Below are 20,144 nucleotides of genomic sequence, written 5' to 3' on the forward strand. Positions count from 1 at the left end.
GAAGCAACATGATAGTGAATAAATCAGAACCATTACGTTTTTTTGTTTTAAAGAAAACCTTTTTCTTTTGAATGAGTGGGTAAGAAACACACTCACCTTTTCATTGAGCATCCGTCTGTTCAGAGCTCTGGCTCTAGTCAGACACACACACACACTTGAGTGGAATGCAAATGATTCCCATCCACACCATCCATCCTGACCTCTACTGCAACTCCAGATGAATATCACATAGCGTGTGTGAGCTGCTATAGCCTCAGGCTAATTAGCAAAATGGATGCAGGAGAGTGACTAAGATTCATTCAGCCTCTAAACATCTGAGGGATCTGTGCTTCCAGAGCCACTCAACACCTTGACCCCCTTCTCAACAGGATGCCCTTTACTTTATAATTCTGATTCTTGCATGGCCTTCTCTGTGTGTGTTTAATGCAGCTATATTCTGGCTCACTTCGCAGGGTCTATATTTACACCCCAGGTTCCTCTTGGCCCTTCAAACATCAAACTGCGGTGTCCTATAAATCAGAAAACACAGGTGTTGATCCGTGCAGAGCTCAACATCGTGTTCCTCCTTTACTAAGCAGCTGTGTGTTCACAGGTGGACTGCACATCAAAGGTGGGCATGGAGGTGAGCTCTGAGTCCATCCCCTCCACTTACACTGACACTGGATTTCTAAAAGCCTTTCCTTCATGTGGTGATCAGAGAGAGAGCTACTTAAGAGAGCTCACTGTACCCCCTTTTGCCTCTATGAGGGTGCTGGTGCAAGAAACCGGTTCTTTGGATCCATTTCTACCAAGAATCTGCTTGGAATTTTCTTGGTATTATTATAGTACTCAATGAAGATCTTATTATGTTCAGAACTCATTAGGCAGACAAAATGCTACATAAAAGTGGATAGCTTGCATTATAATAACAGATTTATCTGCATGTTTGCAATGCAGTATTCAAACCACGCTATTTTGTCATTGCTTTATGGTGAGACTGTTTAGTGTGGTTTATGTTTAACTACTGGTAAAAGGTTTGATGGTCAGTAGCCCCTTAACCCTTTCACGCATAAGATCACACAGGTGTGATCAGCCTTGACTGGTTCCTGAAGCATACGATCACACCAGTGTGATTAGAACATTCTAAGCACACATCAACTGCTAAAATTTAAATCTTGTGGCGCGCGCTGAGACACAGAAAAGGTGTGCAGCACTTGTCATAAATCACGATGTATTCATACTTTAAAAAAAATAGCATTTATTTTAGGTTTCAGACATTCATATACACATTACTAGAAGCAAAACATACCATCTAAGGTTTGTAAAATACACACAGATGTCTATGGAAAAGGCTGTGTTTATTTTTCAATATAACTAGACTATGTGCTTTATTCATGTAAGATACACACTATATTTATTTTCTTTTTGGAAGAATCCCCCCTTCCACCCCATCTCCTCCTTTTTCTCCCATTCTAAAGAGAGAGCGATCGAGACCTACCTGATCTTGGATCCCCTGATATGCTTCTAGACTGGGCGGGAGCCCTGGGCTCAAATAACTCCGAGCTCAGGGTTCTCTCCCAGGACAGCATGCCAAACCTGCTATAAATGCCAAGCATATCTAAGTGGGAACTCTTGAAACATGACTTAAATCCAGCAGCTAGGATATTGCTAGAAGGGATACAGCTGCGATTTGACGTTAATGAGAAGTATTTATATTATTCATTCATTCTTTCGTTTTCTTTTTGACTTTAGTCTTGCCATGAGTTCAGAAGTTTTTTATAATCTGGTTAGCTGTTGATTGCTTCATAGGAAGTGTTACAAACATCTGGATGATGCGATCTATATTTACAGTTGAAGACAGAATTATTAGCCCCCTGTTTATTTTTCCCCCAATTTCTGTTTAACAAAGAGATTTTTTTCAACACATTTTTAAACGTAATAATTTTTAAAAACTCCTTTCCAATAACTGATTTATTGTATCTCAGTCATGATGACAGTAAATAATATTTTGCTAGATATTTTTCAAGACACCTTTATATAGCTGAATGTGAGATTTTAAAGGCTTAACTAGGTTAATTAGGTTAACTAAGCAGGCAAGGGGTAATTAGGCAAGTTATTGTGTAATGATGGTTTGGATGTATATTCAAAAAATATATATATAGCTCAAAGGGGCTAATAATGTTGACCTTAAAATGGGTTTTAAAAAATTAAAAACTCAAAATAAAACAAATTTGACTTTTTCCAGCTGAGAATTAATAAATAATAAATACATTTATATTATGTTATGTTATTTATTGTCATTTGCAGTGTCACAAAAATTATGCTGTATTGAGATGAGTATCCTCAACTGTATCCCATGTAGACTTCGCACTGCAGAAAAGGGTAAAGTCTAGATGGGATACAGATGAGGATACTCGCGCCAATATTGCATCAATATAGCATAATTTTGTTATACTGTTCAACAAATAACATTTTCACATTACTGTGAGGGTGGGGTTTAGGGTTGAGGTAGGAGTAGATGCTAATAAAATACAATGCATCATTTAATAATTAATACAAACACTTGTTACCTTCCAATCGCAGCTGTATCCCCTCTAGCAACAACGGCGGTGCCCATTACCCATCATATAACAAATATTATGATGATTATTAAGCTATTTAAAAGACAAAATATATGTTCTATCACATATTTGAGACTCAGAAATTTCACAATATAATTAGAACATTTGTCAATTTTTACAGAAGTTATAAAACACGATATATACTGTATATAGATCTTTAGGGTTGGTGGGTCACGTGATGGTCAGCTGGAGTAAAAGCCAGACCTTCAGAATGACGACAGAAAATCTGAACTTAATCACAACCTTTATTAGACAAGCACTGGTCCGAAGGCCATTTTAGGTAAAGCAACCAATCACAGATAGTATTGTTCATATGCCCATACAATAGCAGGCGTATGTAATGCTCAAGTTTTAAATAATTTCTTCCATGAACATCATGTACTTTTTAAAAAATTAGTTAATTTAATCCTTAAACTGTGTACAGATCTCTGGACGGAAATATTATCATACACCTTTTGTCTCTGTAAGGATGCTGGTGCAAGAAATCAGTGCTCTGAATCCATTTCCACCAAGAAAGAGTGAAAATTTCCTGTAAATATTCCTTAAAAACTTGGCAGCATTGAAGCAGTGATGCTCGAAGTCCTTACTATATTCAGAACTCATTGGGGAGCCCAAATGCTAAACAAAAGTGGATAGCTTGCATTATAATAACAAATGTATCTGCATTTCAAATGCCTGATGCAGCACAGTATTCAAGCCACACTATTTTGTCACTGCATTATTGTGGGATTGTTTAATGTGAATTTTATGATTAACGGTTGGTCAAAAGTTTGAACATTTTCAACCTTAGCACTTCCATGTGGCCATCACAGTTTAAAACCCTGTGGTCTAAACGATTCAGTAAGCAATGCAACTTATTCACTGACCCGACTAAATGATTTAGGTTGATTGGCTAAACTTTTCAAACACTATATTCAAAATAATTAAAGATAATTCAAAATAATTAGAGATGTTCATGCATCTCTAATTGTAGAAAAGTAAATCTTAACACCATTTGGTGCATGTAATGTTGACTGAACTGAATTGTTTTAACAAGCATATTCACTTCAAAACTTTTAATATACAAATTTTAATTGGAGGAATTGCGCCATAGTGTGAGTAAGTGTTGAATCACAGTAATGTAGAGAGCACTTACAGAATGAGCTGTAAAGTGAAGAGCGGAAGGTGTTTAACTCAAGTGTTTGGCTGTAGCACCAGAGATTGTCCTCTATTTATGCTTGTATTAATTTGGGACAGTCTCTCTTTCGTTCAGACACACACACTCACACAAGTAAGAATGGTTGATGGACTCTCCAACAGGACATGGGGACCCCTGCAGATGGAGGTGGGCGTTACATCCGCCCAGTGAGTCATCAGTGCTAAATTTACCAAAATCACCTGCTCACATATGCTCACATGCAAACACACACTCGGAATCATTATCATATCATGTCCTTATTATCACAGTCACAGGAGTTAACTACTATATCAGTCTTCCCATGAGTTCAGAAGTTTTTTATAATCTGGATAGCTGTTGATTACTTCATAGGAGGTGTTACAAACATCTGGATGATGCGACCTGGAATTTGAACAAAATGTCCTGAATTGGTGAGCCTGTTGGTCACATCGCCTGTGACTTTACCCTCCAGGATATTTATTTATTAAAGTACATTAGATCATCAGTGACCTTTCCTAGAAAGAGTCACAGTACTGTATATGCTCAAAGGTTACAGTTAACTCATTTATGTTTAATATTTCACACTGAGTGACAGTAAAGACTGAATGAAGTTCCTTCTGGCAGTGTTACTATAAATAGTTTGTATAATGAGTTTATGCTTATTAGTGTGCAAACATCAATCGGGAGGAGCTTCTTAAAAGACTTTCTGTCAGTGAGATTTTCAACTAAAAACAATTAGACATCTGTGTTTAACAGAAAAAAGGAAGTCATGCAGGTTTGGAGCATCATGAGGGTGAATACAAAGCGACAGAATTGTCATATTGGTTAAATTCTCCCTTTAAAGGCAGTTCCTCAATACATTCAAAATAATGATTTCAAATTACTTTTTTAAAATGGATTGAAACAACTGCCAACCTGATTTCACCAAGTAGGACATGTTCCTGGATTTATCTACACTCACCAGCCACTTTATTAAGTACACCTTGCTTGTACCGGGTTGGACCCCCTTTCGCCTTCAGAACTGCCTTAATCCTTTGTGGCATAGTTCAACAAGATACTGGAAAATTCCTCAGAGATTTTGGTCCATATTGGCTTTTTAGCATCACGCAGTTGCTACAGATTTGTCAATACTCAGGTATGCTGTGGCATTGAGACAGTGCTCAATTGGTTCTAATGGGACAAAAGGCTGCCAAGAACATATCCCTACACCATTACACCCCATCCAGCAGCCTGAACCATTTATACAAGGCAGGATGGATCCATGCTTTTATGTTGTTGATGCCAAATTCTGACCCTACCATTCAAATGTCGCAGCATAAATCTTCTGTTGTCCAATTTTGGTGAGCCTGTGCAAATTGTAGCCTCAGTTTCCTGTTTCTAGCTGACAGGAGTGGCACCCAGTGTGGTCTTCTGCTGCTGTTGCCCGTCCACCTCAAGGTTGGACAGGTTGTGCATTCAGAGATGCTCTTCTCTGAATAGCTGTGTAAAATAATGGACAAAAAGTGCTTTAAATTTGCACAGAATGCATTAAATGTCCATTTGTTTCCCTTTTTAAGAAACTACTTTAAACCATCTAAGGTTTTGTTAGTTTAGAATCAGATAGCATTTACAATGTTATTGTTGTTTCAAGTATTGTATATTAGCAGACATGAAATAATTGTTTGTTGATGCACACAGACACACAGCAAGAGTAAAATCAATATTAATATACACCTATACTGTTACTTTATATGATCATTTTGTTCTAAATATTTTATTGTTTAAATATGCACCTTTCTGCATAGATTTCCACTTAAAGTCTTGTTCATAAATAGCAAGAGTGACACCAGTGAGGCGCTGCTTGCTCCCTCACCTGCTTCCCCTGGTCATCCAGAGCACTTCTGCTCTTTAGACCTGCTGACACAGGTTATTAATGTGGCTCATTTAGCCTAACCCTCCCTCCCTCCTTTCTCATCCAGCCCAAACACACACACACACACACACACACACACACACACACACACACACAAGCCTCTGTCACAGTAAGATGCCCCATCCAGACGCTCATTATAGAACCACACTCGCATGCACACATTATTAAGCCATCTGCAAATGAGTGATTTTTTTTTTTTTTTTCAACACATTCCATTTTCAAACTCGCAAGCGTTCACATTTTAGTAATCAAAGGCAGATGCACTCTGGCATGGAGACTATACGGAGGTCTCCATCCTGTAATCCACTGATACTCTTCTGGCAGAAGCTGCAGCCTCCGCCCCTCCTCAAGCCTCTGGATGGTGCTCCAGCCGCTCCATCTGTTCTGCTCTGAGCTCTCATTCCCAACACACATACCTGCACCCACTGCTGCTGGACTGCTGTATGCACGCGTCCATAATGGCACACACAAGCTCCTTTTTAGTGCAGCACAAATATTGGGCAGTTTTCATAATGTGTTTTAAATTAATGGAAAGAAACATCTCAAATCCACTTTTAAAGGGGATGCTTCAATTCAAAATGAAAAGTCTTTCATCAGTTACTCACTTTCTCATCATTGTTTCTCAAACTCTTCACCAAAATATCCAATACCTTTAATAATTTTAATTAAATATCAGAGATTCAGATGTAATATATCCAAATCTTCTAAAGAGACAATTTCTTATTAAATATAGTTTATTAAGTATTTTCATGAACATTTTTGTTCATTACTTTTTTCCATCTAATGTAAAGAAACATCCAAAATACAGCTAGAAGTTTATTTTCTATATTAAAGGCAGTTTTCTTAATGTTGTATTGAATTTTTATCCTGCAAAACTGCACAAACTGGGTTTTTAACATATCTGTATTCTGAAGTTTTTACACTACCTGACAAAAGTCTTGTTGCCTATCCAAAATTTAGGAACAACAAATAATAACTTGACTTCTAGTTGATACTTTGGTATCATTTGGTTCATTTCTGGTGACTGGGCAGGCCAATCCTGGAGCACTTGACCTTTTTCGCTTTCAGGAACTTTGATGTGGAGGCTGAAGTATGAGAAGGAGCACTATCCTGCTAAAAAAATTGCCATTTCCTCTGGTTTGTAGTGTAATAGGCAGAACTAATGTCTTGATACCTCAGGCTGTTGATGTTACCATCCACTCTGCAGGTCCCCTGCATGCCCCCATACTGAATGCAACCTCAAACCATGATTTTTCCTTTACCAAACTTGACTGATTTCTGTGAGAATCCTGGGTCCATGCTGGCTCCAATAGGTCTTCTGCAGTATTTGTGATGATTGTGATGCAGCTTAACATATGATTCATCTGAAAAATCAACCTTCTGCCACTTTCCCAAATGGTCAACTAGAAGTCAAGTTATTATGTTTTGCTCTTACAACTGGGATCGACGACAAGACTTTTGTTAGGTAGTGTACACAGGGATGTGCTTACAGTATTCCTAAAATGCCTGATTATATACAACATTTTATTCTACTTTTTTTCTGACTGTTTATGGTATTTTTCAGAGTGATAAAAAGTATATAAAAATAATTTTATAAAAACCTTTGAATTTTATATCAATGAAATTAAGCAAGAATATTTAACCTGATTTAATCCAATGTTCTCATTTTTGTTTTAAAAAGAATGCAAACTAATGCATATTTAATGAAATTTGTATATTTAAACAACATTTTAGAAAGCATGTAATCATACCTGTCAACATCAGGATGTGAAAAAAAGGGATATGTTCACCATAAAATAGATTTTTTGTTTGATTGTATTAAATAACAGAATTGGCACTTTAAAAATGCACACGTCTACATTATAATGAAAGCATTCGATTGCATTTCTAACTTTTTTATGCTCATTTAGGACAAAATTGGATGTGTTTGAAAAACAAACCCACCAAGATCGACATCATTAGATGTTAATATTATTAATTATGTGTATGTGTCTGTTCAAACTCACACCCAAAACACAGACTTTTGCTCTGCTTCAAATCGCGTGTACAGAATTCATTTGGGAAACAGAGTCTATTTATCACTATAGAGTAGAGCAGGGGTTTCCAAACTTTTTAGCCTGCGATACCCAAAATGACAATGCCAGTGACTCGCGACCCCCAATATGCTCTGAAGTGGTTATAACTACAGAAACCTTGCATGCAATGGCACGCACACACCAATACACCCATATTCTTCGTTTAATTTTTTTCATCGCTGTGTCTTTAATATGTAATAAGCACAGGGGTTGCAATCTAATAGAACTAGTAACTATAAGCTACTATAGTAACTATATAGTTTATAGTAGCTATAAACAACTATTTTTTGCTTCTTCAGTAGGTTATGGATAAAATATGGTAATTCTTATAGTCTGATAAAAATAAAAAACATTTTTGGAAATCACCAGGCGAATTACTGATTGATACAGAGTCCAGACAGCCTATAACAAGCTGTCTGTATAAACACACACACACAGACACACAGCACCAAGCAAGCAACACACAGCATCACGCTGTCTCTCATTCACACACATAGACAGCACCAAGCTAGTGATGCACAGCATCACGCTCTCTCTCTCATTCACACACATACATTTACACACACACATAGACAGCAACAAACAAGCGACACACAGCATCACTCTTTCTCATTCACATACATACATACATACGTGTGCTCGCTCGCTCAGGAGTCGGGAGCGATATTGTTAGACCGCCCGCTCCCATTCAAATAACACCAGTTACCGACTGCTACCGCCCTTTATTCAAAAATGTATTCTCGTACTGCAAGAAATCTGGGAATGCAGACCTCTACTATAGAGCGCATCAGCTGACAGTCACACACTGCTATATGATTGTTTTGAGGATTGCATAGGAGGGGCGATGGCACCTGTAATGAAAAGGAAGGAAATCGCGTCAATTATATATTCATTTCAAAGAGTTTTTACAGAACAGACTCACATTTAAGAGCAAGAGCATCCCCTGGTGGTTTGGTTGTATGGGTTGCATATAGGGTGAATCGGCTCTTTATTGTTTATTGCCACCCTTCATAGAAAGACTGGAAATACAGGAAAATACTGTTACGGAATGATAGTGGGATAGAACTGTTAAATGCGGGTGAATCCTGGGAAGAAAGGGAGGGTTGACAGGTATGCATGTTATACATAAAAAAAACATTTGCAATCCTTAATGTAATCAATCAACTGGTGCATTATGATAATAACTGTTACGTTTTTATCCTATTCACCTGCAGTGTTTTACTTTAAATTAACAGTGTCAAATGAGGCCAGGTAAAATGATTCTTATCTAAATGTGCTAAATATCTTGATACATTAAATAGAAAATTATCACTGAATTAACACATTATTTCTGACATCCTTAAGTAGAAACACGGCTGAAATCTATGTAAACAGACAGCATGCACATTCACAGACGTCTCTCCGCATGTGGCTTTGTTTGTTTACCTCAGCCCTAAACCGCAACGCTTCTGCTCAGCGAGAGCAAAGTCTCGCCCCACAGTCCTCTCCAGATTGCAGCTCCCCCCTTCAACCTCCTACCATCCCAGCAACTGCTCCGAGCTGAGCTGAGTCACTCCCGAACGCCGAACCCTCTCTCTGGGACAACAGAGCGGAGAGCGGCGGCAGTAATTAAGCCGTGCGGCGGGGGGCTGCGTTTGGATAAGGTGAAGTGCTGGGTTTTTCAGGGGGAGAGAGAAGGCCACTCCTGTAGGGCAGAGCCATGATGCCATCTGTTGATCATGCCCGCGGAGGGAGTGAGACGGCTGGGTCTGACGGAGCCGAATGCGGCACACCTGCAGAGAGTCTCACACACCTAGACATGCAGAGATGGCTGTGCTGTAGCACCACGGCTGTGTCTGCAATAACTAACCAACACCTCTGCTTTAAACCAATTTATAAGAGCAGCACGGAGATCTTTGTGAACAATTTGTGCGTAATACTAAATTACAAGAGCAATACCTTTATTTTTATATGCGTAATGAGCTATATTTGTATCTTGATATTTATTTGTTGTCTGAAAAGGTACATATTTAAGTGATGTCATCTGGTTTTATTTTATTTTTTGTGTTTAAACCTTTTGTGATATTAAATTTGCAAAGCAGATATTTTTTTTTATTCTCAAGAAAGCTTTTTTAAAAATGTTTATTTAATTTTTATTATACAGTGCTCAGAATAAATGAGTGCACACTTCAGATATCTATTTTTTAAATGAATAGGTCACACTTTACAATAAGGTTTTATTAATGTAAGCTGATGTATTTACTAACGTGAACCAAGCATGAAAAGTACTTGTATGGCATTTATCAGTTAAAGTTCAACATTTACTAATGCGTTATTAACATTCAAATTCATGCTTGTTAACATTAGTTATTGCACTGTGAACAGAGCCGGCACGTCCATAGAGGCGACCTAGGCGGCTGCCTAGGGCGGCAGAATAGAGAGGGCAGCGTCCCTGAAACTACCCTCGCCACCCGCGCCCTCATTCGCGTCTAGGGTGGAAGAATATAGAGAGCGGTGTCCCCGAAACTACCCTCGCCACCCGCGCCTCAGTTATATCCGCGTCTAGGGTGGCAGAATAGAGAGGGCGGCGTCCCTGAAACTACCCTCGCCACCCGCGCCTCAGTTATATCCGCGTCTAGGGTGGCAGAATAGAAAGAGAGGCGTCCCTGAAACTACCCTCACCACCCGCACCCTAGTAAAAGCATCAACTAACATTAATCAATACAATCTTATTAAAAAGTATTACCAGTTAATATTTTCTATAGGATGCTTAGCAATAATATATACAGTCAGTACCAAAGGCAAAACCGGAACTAATCTTACTTAAAAATCTTTAAGATTAAAGTCCAAAAATGAGTACACCTAAATTGATATTAAGATCACAGTCCAAAAATTAGTACACATAAATTAATATGTTGGGGAAAAAATGTGCACTTACAGGGGGCGGTTTGCATGCTTTGGGCCCATTAGTACTAATTAAGCATTGTGTCAACACCACAACCTACAGTACCTGAGTATTGTTGCTGACCATGTCCACCTCTTTATGACCACAGTGTACCCATTTTCTGATGGTTAGCAGGATAACGCACCATGTCATTAAGCTTGAATCATCTCAGACTGGTTTCTTAAACATGACAATGAGTTCACCGTACTCAAATGGCCTCCACAGTAACCAGATATCAATCCAATACAGCACCTTTAGGATGTGGTGTAATGAGAGTTCACGTCATGGATGTGCAGCCGACAAATCTGCTGCAACTGCGTAATGCTGTCATGTCAATATAGACCAAACTCTCTGAGGAATATTTCCAGTACCTTGTTGAATCTATGCCACGAAAAATTAAAGCAGTTCTGAAGACAAAAAATAGGTCCAACCTGGTACTAGTAAGGAGTACCTAATAAAGTTGCTGGTGAGGGTATTAATCAGAAATAAATACAGTGCCTATATAAATATCATCATACCCCTTTGAAATAATTACTTACTTAATCACGCAGCCTGAAATCAAATCACAAACCAAATAAGTTTTCTAGCCTTTGAAATATCTTTGTAGCCTTCTCCCAACCTTTCTACAACTTTATCCCAAAGGTATTTTGAAAGTCTGGTGTAATGTGAGTAAAGGTATATTTTCATGTTATGATGATTTTCTTTAGGTACTGTATATTGTCGTTTTTGAAGTCCTGGAACAATATTACATATTTGTATATTCATCCGCTGTTATTACTGTTATTCATTTTGCAATATCATCGTTGTTAATAGGTCTGCAGTTTTGTTTCGTTTTTTTATAGTAGTAATTGCTACTCTATAGTTTTAAGTAATTTTTACTATTTTTAGTAATTGCTACCCTATAAATATTTGTAGTTTAACACATTATTTTACATACATTTAACAGTGCCAATTTTCCTACAAATAAACATCAGCGCTCTAGTGTTAGTAAGCATGCATGCACTCATATGTGTATTTGTGTTCGTGCGTGTTTAAATTCTGCTATTGGTCGTCCCTCTGGTGTTGTGTGTTGTGCAGTGACTAGTTCTGAGTAATACTCTGGTGTCTGTCAGCATGCATTAGTGACATTTGTTAACGTCATGCCCTACTTCCGCTGCTCCGCAAAGCTGTAGAGGTGCTCATTTCACTGGAGAAAAGCCTGCCTGCTTAACGATGATCACTGTTAATGAGCACCGCCAACAACATCACATTTCAGAGCATCGTAAAACCTGCAAAGCCACAGGGACTGTTAAATACAGTATGTTGAACAAAGTCATTAATGATGCAATGTTGAGCCATTGTTTCAAGATATAAAAGTTAATGAAGAATGCACGATGAGGTTCAGGTGTTTGAAAGGCATTTTATTGGAACTTCTAGAATAGATAACAGCATTGATATTTGGAGTAGGTAGTTAGATTTCAAAAACTGGATCTTGTGATTACATTTTTTGTATTACATGTCTTTAGTAAAGGGTTCCTATTTTACCCCTTTGACTAGATAAGCCTTTGGTGTCTCCAGAATCTGTCTGTAAAGTTTCAGCTCAAAATACCCATCAGATCATTTATTATAGCCCCCAGAATCTGCTCATTTTGGTGTCTGACTACAGTGTAGCTGTTTTTGTAGCCTTTGGATTTGAATCCAAATTAACTGCTTCTCCCCCCCCATTGTTTCCAGATAAACAGCAGTTAGATATAAAAACAAACTCAGATTAAGCTGAATTACAGCTCATTAGTCATAAATATCAAGTAAGTTTATTTCATGTGTCTTGTTTGAGTTTATTCAAGCCTCTCTGAAACGATGAATCACACAAAAATTAGAGTGTTTAAAATGTAGATTTTACTGTCTTTATTACAAACATTATCTGTTTTAAAAACTTTTTAAACTTATAAAAGTCATAGAGAGTTGGAACCGATATTTAATCCTAGTTTCTTTGCAAAACAATGTTCTTTGGACATGTGTATACATGTAATTATAGAAACATGGCACCTGTCAATCAAATCGGTGGGTGAGGAAATCCGCACTCCTGTGTCAGATTGTGGTCAGCCTCGAAATCACTGAGATTTGGGTCCTATTTTAACGTCAGGAAATTTTTAAAAAGAGACTTTTTGGGTTAATATCACTCCAATATGACTGTGGACACAGTATACCTACAGTTCTATCCAAACAGCTTACAAAAAGTAAATTTCATCATAGGTGCCCTTTAAGTCTTACAAGGTTCTAAATAAATCAAACACCAATACCCAAAATGTACCCCAGACATGTTTAGGGGAAAAATAATTAAAAGAATTATAATAATATTTTTTTTTAAAAATCAAATCAAACACCAATTCACATTCCACAATTTAAAACTTCCAAAGCTTCTTCAATATCTCAAACTTTTCACAAAGTTCAAAAACTTTATTCAAAACCACCTCACAGAATTATGATTTAAAATGCACACAATCTCATTACAATGACATTTTATGAATAACCCAATTACAATTATTTTAACAACATGGAAATGAATTATTGATAACTTATTGTCAATAATATTGTAATGTATGTCATATTAGTTAGTTTGGAATGCAGTGGTCCCTTGTTAATTGTGCGAGATACGCTCTAAAAAATAAACCACAGTAGGTGAAATCCTTGTTGTCGTCAGTTTTTTTTTTTTTTTTTTTTTACAATTATTTTATTATGTTTTAAGGCTATAAAACCTTTCATCTTTGTTGAAACTTATTGCTGTCATTCTTATGTTAAGTTCTCTCCTTCTTTATGTAACTAACCAAAGATTTATTTATTCCTTTAATACCTTTAGTATGTCCAGTAGTCCAACTTATTGTTCAATGGTTAGCATCTCCCTCTGCCTTTTGGGTGCTGCTACCGCAAATGCCTTTGACGCAAACATACAGTACAGCATTTCAGAGTCGCACTGCTAGCAGTCGAAGATTCATGTAGATTTGGCAAGCTGAATGCATTCTGTACTGTATAGGAGACATGGAACAGAGGAGATTACAGTTTTTCTCAGTGGCTTTGGTGCATTTCTCACAACACTATTCACTATTTGCTCAACAGTTAATGCATTTCTCAAACAATCAGTACAAACTGCAAAATCTAGTAGATAACCTGCAAAAGTGTGTCCCTTGAGGAATGGACAACTCATTCGTCAAAAGCAATAATTGATGTCAATGAAAGTGTCAGTGTCATCAAGATGAAAGTCCTGACACCATTGTCTATGAACAGGATAGTCAAATGGCTTTGCCATGTTTTCATTAGGACATTTTACTGTCCTAATGATTTTTTTTTCAATTCAAAAAAGTTGAAAATGTTCAAGACAGCACTATATACTATTTGCACAGCCATTTGAAAACTACAGTAAAGTTAGACATCACTGCATTTAGTGAGGTATCTGAGTCAAGACACTGAATGTGTATGTTTGACATTTTTACTTTATTTGCTCTTTGCACTTTTTTTTACACTAATTTATTCACAGCATTGCGCAAAAGAATAAATAAACCCTTATTTACAACAAACATAAACTGTAAATCATTCATGCAATTGTTCAATTTAGAAGACATTTTTAGAAAAAAAAGATTGTAATAAAATTTTCGTGACAAATTTTGACAACTAGTTTAAATTTTTGTTTGTAATGACTCAAGTAATGAAATAAGGACTATTAGTTTTATATGGAATGACTTTTAAGCATTCACAAGTTTAGTTCATTTTGATTGACATGACATAAGCAAATGATAATGTTATAAATAGCAGAGAGTTGTATGAAAGCAATTGATGCATGTCCAAAAGCGTCTGCAATTTGAAATGCATTAACTGTTGTGCAAATGTAAATAGTGTTGTGAGAAATGCACCAAAGCCACTGAGAAAAACTGTAATTTACAATGGTCTACAGCCAATCAGGATACAGAACACAAATTCACTGTAGAAAAAAAACGTTAATTTGTACTAAAAAAATCATCCAAACTGGGAAGCTGTTAAAGGTGAACAGCGTTATAGCAAGGGGCCACTGTATTCATAATATAAAGAATAGGCTATTTGAATGTCAATTCTATGCTTCTGAATTTTGGGAACAAAAGAATAATAAAGTTGGTTCAGAAGTACTTTAAAAGTAAGTCAAAAGAAGGTAGATTACATTTCCTAAACGTAATCGACAGTAGGTTAGATTACAAATGTTATTTGGAATCTATAACAGTATTAGTAATCCATTCAACACTAGACACCAGCTCTCTCAGCCAACTGGAACAAGTGGAGTGTATAAAATTGTATCTATTGACAGTTTAGACAGAATATTGATTCCATTCTCTGTTGTCAGGCTGCCAAAAAAGGTACTTGACGGGGAGTTATTACTAAAGAACTGAATGTTTTTCTATCTCTCTCTTCCTCCTTTTATTTGCCATAGTTCTGTTTGATGCTCACACACACACACACACATACACACCAGGGTGGCAGGTGTGAGAGGCTGGGTTTGATGTCACATCGGGGGCTCGTCCCTTCCCTATTAGGCTGAGCAGACCACCTGTCTGGCTCTTGGATGAAGAGCTGTGCTTCAGGCCCGCCGGACTCATTAAAGCCCCACGAGCAATTACTGCCTCCTCCTGCCGAGAAATCGACCCCATGCCCCACCGAAGCTCAGCTGAAATCCCTCAATCCTCTCCTCACCTCCTCCCCATCTTGTGTTTTACCAATTCACAAAAAAAAAAAAAAAACTACCTGCAATGACCCACATGTATTCATAGATCTCTTCCAGAAACACCTCCGCAGTCCCGATGACCTACTGCCCCGTCTCTGAAACTCTGTTGATCAATGCTTTTGATTCATGGAGATCCAGACTGATGTTCCCAGCACTTCTTTGTCACACAGGTAATTTTTTCAAGGTTTTGTGAACTTCCTCTGCTTCTTTAACCCTTGCATTTCATGTGTTGAACATTCAGGCTTTATTGATATTTCCCAATTCGTGTTGCTTCACCACAAATGAAGAGAGCACGCAAAAACATCATTAACCTTCAAAAAGGCACCACAATCGTTAGCATTAGCTACGCATTTCACAGCACAGGAGCTATTATTAACCTTAACTCTAGAGACAACAGCTTAGGCTGAAATGGTCACTCATTCCTGAGGGTAAATTATCAGTGGGCCCATATCATTTATAACCGACACTAAGCTGGAGGTTTACAAAAAAACGAACTGATTGGCTTTCAGAGTTATAAAGTCATCTGGGTCTGCTTTACTCAGTCTGTGTCTTATTTTCTGCAGTGTGAAAGAATTTCGCTACCTTGACAACAGAATCAATGTTGGCTTTTTTGAAGGTCCAAATACATATTTCAAAGTATTTGAATACCACAGAGTCCATTTGTGCTCACTTTAAAAAATCTTCCATGTGATTAACAGTGACCTCTGATGGATTAATTGTGTAGTCTAGGTTACACAATGTATTGATATCAGTTATTAAAAAATATTTTGAAATATTGACCTTGTTATATCAGTTTTTTCCATTGCAGAGAAAAATACTATAGAGAAGGTAAGTGTTTACTTATCCTTTACTTAGCCTTATGCGCACGCATGATGATTGAAATCTAATATTTGTTAACTTAGGGTGCTTTCACACCTGTGAATCGATTCAGTTGTTCCGAAACAGGGATTAAAATTGTTAGATTGTTGCTCTTTGCTCTTGATGCGGTTCTCTTTCACACTGCAAATTTTCCAAACGGACCAAAAGAGCTAAACCAAGTTATGTGTGAGTAAACTCTCCTCACATTGGTCACAGTTTCACAGTTATTTTGCAGGGTGCACGCGACGAGTCTGAAGAGCGAGGAGGGATGCGGTGGGGATGGGTTAGAAGGGTGCACAACGAATTTGAGGACTGGGAGGGAGACGCGTGATTAGCGGGAGAATATCATGTCTGCATTTGCGGGAGACTACCGAAACTTCTGGGAGACTTCGTATTTCTGTTGAATGACCTCCCTCCCTACTCATAATTTTCTCTTCTTATAGTGGTATGCCTATTACATATCCATAAAACACTGATATAACCGGGATCGGGTCGTTTGCTTTCTCACTACAATCGATCCGCTCCAGAGTTCGTTTCAGTCGAGCCAAGACCACCTCATTTAAGCGATCTCGGAGCAATTGATTTGGCGCGGATCCAAGAGCGATTGGTGGCTTCACATATGCCAAACGAACCGCTCTACCTGGGCAAACGAGGCAGGTTCCGAAACAAAAGTGTAGGTGTGAAAGCACCCTTAAAGTCAAGTGCTATTTTGGGGTTTTCACCTGGATTTTGCCTAACCAAATTAAAAAGCTTCCCATTTACAAATGCAGAGTTGTAAATGCAAAGGAAAAACCCTTTGAATTTTCATAAAACACTGTTTAAAGTGATTAAAATAATGGTATATGTTGTCTGATTTATAATAAACCCCTCCAAAAACAAGTTTTTTTTACTTAAATTTGAAAGTGTACCTTTTAGGTTCTGTGTGGTCAAGGTTCCTGCACACGTCAGTAATTATAAGAAAAAAGAAAATATCGCTCTTATAATCTATGCAAAAGTTGTTCAATTCCAACTGATGAGAGAGCGGAACTACTTATGGGGGTATTGGGCCAACACAGACCTTTAAAATTTGAAGAATGCAGAAGTAAATAAAAACACGGTATACCGTGTCCTGGAGTTTAGGAGATTAATATTCGGTTGTCAAAACCACTTCTTGATCTGTCGCAAATCTTTTTAAATAAAAGGATGTCTTAACGCATGTTAGAAGTGATCTGCTTGAGGTAGGTCAATTGAAGCATTGAACTTAAGAGATCATGCGCCAGACTGTTTCGTCGTGTTTCGCTGGTAGTGTTTTTAAATAAATAATTATTTAGACCTATTTAATTACTCATGTATTGTTTATGTACAATAAATAAGACATAAAATAAAACAGCAAAATATAATCAACATCGAAAATGTAAATGAAAACTGTAAATGAAAAGCTAATATATTGACTCTCTTAGTCCTATCACTTTAAAATAACAAACACTGTACATCTCTCTATATTTAGGCTTAAAAACTGCTTTATTTAATTATTTATTTATTTATTTAGACCTACTTATTTATATGTATGTTTGTACTTTCATTTTAAGCTGTGTTTAATTTCTTTAATTTTACTTTCCAAGATGAATCCTAATTTCACTTAACATGTTTACAATGAGAATAAAGCTTGTTAACAAGTTTTTTAATGATTAATGAAGGAATTGTAATGCTTTGTTTCATTAGTTCATCTTCATTTACAAGTAGCAGGGTATTTACAGCTACTGTATTTATCTGTCCGTTTGCATCCCGTCCCTTTGTGCCCCCTGGAGGCATAGTTGCAAACTGCGGTTATGCCTAAAAATACATTCTTACTCCATTGGTGCGGCAGTACCACTTGCGGCGGTAATGCTTTTTGTCACAAACTAACCTAAGCTAATTTAATGATGAAGTTAAATTTCAATGCACATAATAGCTCCACTGAGTATTGAAACAGTTTTGACTTGGAATTATTTGAGCACAACTTCAATAAGAACTTGAAAGACTTCAACAGCTGCGATAGCTATGGGGGAATAACAGTTTAGGTGCGATCATGTCCTACAGGTGACCCGCTGCAGGAAAAAGAAAGAGAAACAAAGACAAAAGGTAGCTGAACTATTTTTATCATTCAGTATTGAACTGCAGCCTTAGCAGAGCTACTAAAAGACTGTCATCTCTGCTCAGTGCGTACAGAGGAGAGGAATGAAGGATTGCTGACATTTATTTTCCACATTCTTCAGCAAACACAAAAAGAGAGAGAGCGGGCCAAAGTGCCTGGTGAGCGGTGTGTTTGAGCATATGTGTAAATAGGGGTGTGGTTTTACTGGAACAACAAATTCTCTTTCAAGGGAGCTGCGTCAGCACAAAATGCTTTTTGCACTTTGTCAGAGGTCATATTATGTAGATGCACACAAACACACAGCGTCGTCTGAACATCTGTTTGGGTTAAGTGGAAGCCTCTAACAGACTGGCTTCCCTGCAGCTTGAAAGTCTCCTAAGCCATTTTTTCCTATTATGCCACGTACAGGCAAACACACAATCCTACATAGTCACAAGTTTTTGCCCTTGACATTCAGACTTAGCACACAGCTTTTTATGTAAGAAGATCGGACTGAACTGTCTGTCCGCTAATGCTGTGGAGACTACTTGAGAAAAAGGAGATTTATTAGCTATTAAGTAAAATGTTAATATTTGTTTTATTTTATAACTGTCTGATAATCGTTATTCAATAGCCCCTTTTATACAGTGATACCGCTAAATATGCAGAAAATTTCAGAACGACTTTACTAGTTAATTCAAAAAAGTGCTGTTCACAAAGGCAAAGGCGTACTGGACTTTTTCAGGAAAAGACCATTCACACATCTATTCCAAACCACAGTATTGGGATTGGATCTGTATCGATTGATACTCAGAATTTTGGTATCGAGATCGGATACAAGTTTCTAGCGCCGCAGCATCTTGTTGTCATATTTCCATTACATTGTTTGCTGATTTTATTCAACCAAACTAGTATAAGCCTAGTATTTAGTGCAAGTTGTTGCTACTTTACCTTATGGTCAGTGCACTAGGTGACTGTGTTATCATCAATAACACTTGTTTCGCACAAAAGTAAAAAATGAAATCTTACCTAGAAAATGTTCTGTTTTTGTGCTTTGTTTTCTGTGTTTGCTCGTTACTACACCTGTACACAGCTCTAAAGTCCAGCATCTTCAGATTGGTTTTAGTCTTGACTGGTGCGGTTGAATGACTTTTGTCCTCGGAGCACTGTACAAATGTGGCGGCACTATTGACTAATGATTGTGAAAATGACTAACAACTAGCAGCTACAGGTGTCTGGAAAAGTATTCAAGGCTTTTTTTTATAAACAGCACGGATGTGAATGCATTTGAATGTTCTGATTGGCTGGAGTAGTCGTCTCACGTCAGCATGTTCAAGTCATGAACGCACTTTTTCCGGCAATTTTCCTTCTGCGTTTACACAGATTAGCATTGTGGCAAATTACTGGTAATGTTACAACTTCTCTTTCTGGAAAATTGTCATAAAGAATTTACCAGTATTTTCAAAAAGAGCATGTTTACACATGATCCCTTTTCAGAACAGTCTATATGTGTGGAAGGGGCTATTAAAGCATTTTTGTTGTTTTCAGAAAATAACGATTTATCAGAATATCATATAGGTTTCTGTTGTTGTGATTGAAAATCAAGGTTTTTCCACCAAACATTGACTTCTAAACTCTAAAGTGAAAACATTGGTATTGTGTTGTCTCTTATTTTCCATAGCTGTACATTCACATGCAGGTCTTTTATTATTCAATTGGCTGTAAACTGTTTTATTTTACACCAAGACAATATTCATTTCTCTCTCTCATTGTTTCACTAGAGAAGGCTGGGGTATTGCAGATTA

General features: G+C 37.3%; 1 protein-coding gene and 2 long non-coding RNA genes across 16 annotated transcripts in view; 1 reads left to right on the forward strand and 2 right to left on the reverse strand.

Annotated features, from left to right (window-relative positions):
* The window catches only part of LOC147832798 (uncharacterized), a 273,558-nt gene that overhangs the window by 187,116 nt on the left and 66,298 nt on the right, over positions 1-20,144 (forward strand). For 2 of the 14 annotated variants that reach the window (XR_015514869.1, XR_015514867.1), the window contains exon 4: positions 15,436-15,559. The exons of the other annotated variants lie outside the window; for them this stretch is intronic. The gene's annotated coding sequence lies outside the window, so the exon portion shown is untranslated. The remainder of the gene's footprint in view (positions 1-15,435; positions 15,560-20,144) is intronic. 14 annotated transcript variants of the gene reach the window in all.
* Positions 5,486-10,634, reverse strand: LOC141378743 (uncharacterized). The gene is made up of 4 exons (XR_015514907.1): positions 10,335-10,634; positions 8,209-10,267; positions 6,554-7,860; positions 5,486-6,476 (listed from the first exon to the last, which is right to left on the reverse strand). It is a non-coding gene; the product is annotated as an uncharacterized LOC141378743 (long non-coding RNA).
* Positions 13,347-16,256, reverse strand: LOC147832799 (uncharacterized). The gene is made up of 2 exons (XR_015514909.1): positions 13,971-16,256; positions 13,347-13,519 (listed from the first exon to the last, which is right to left on the reverse strand). It is a non-coding gene; the product is annotated as an uncharacterized LOC147832799 (long non-coding RNA).

The sequence above is a fragment of the Danio rerio genome, chromosome 18 (genome assembly GCF_052040795.2).
Source record: "Danio rerio strain M-AB ecotype USA chromosome 18, GRCz13ab, whole genome shotgun sequence".
In the NCBI taxonomy this organism is placed as follows: Eukaryota; Metazoa; Chordata; class Actinopteri; order Cypriniformes; family Danionidae; genus Danio; species Danio rerio.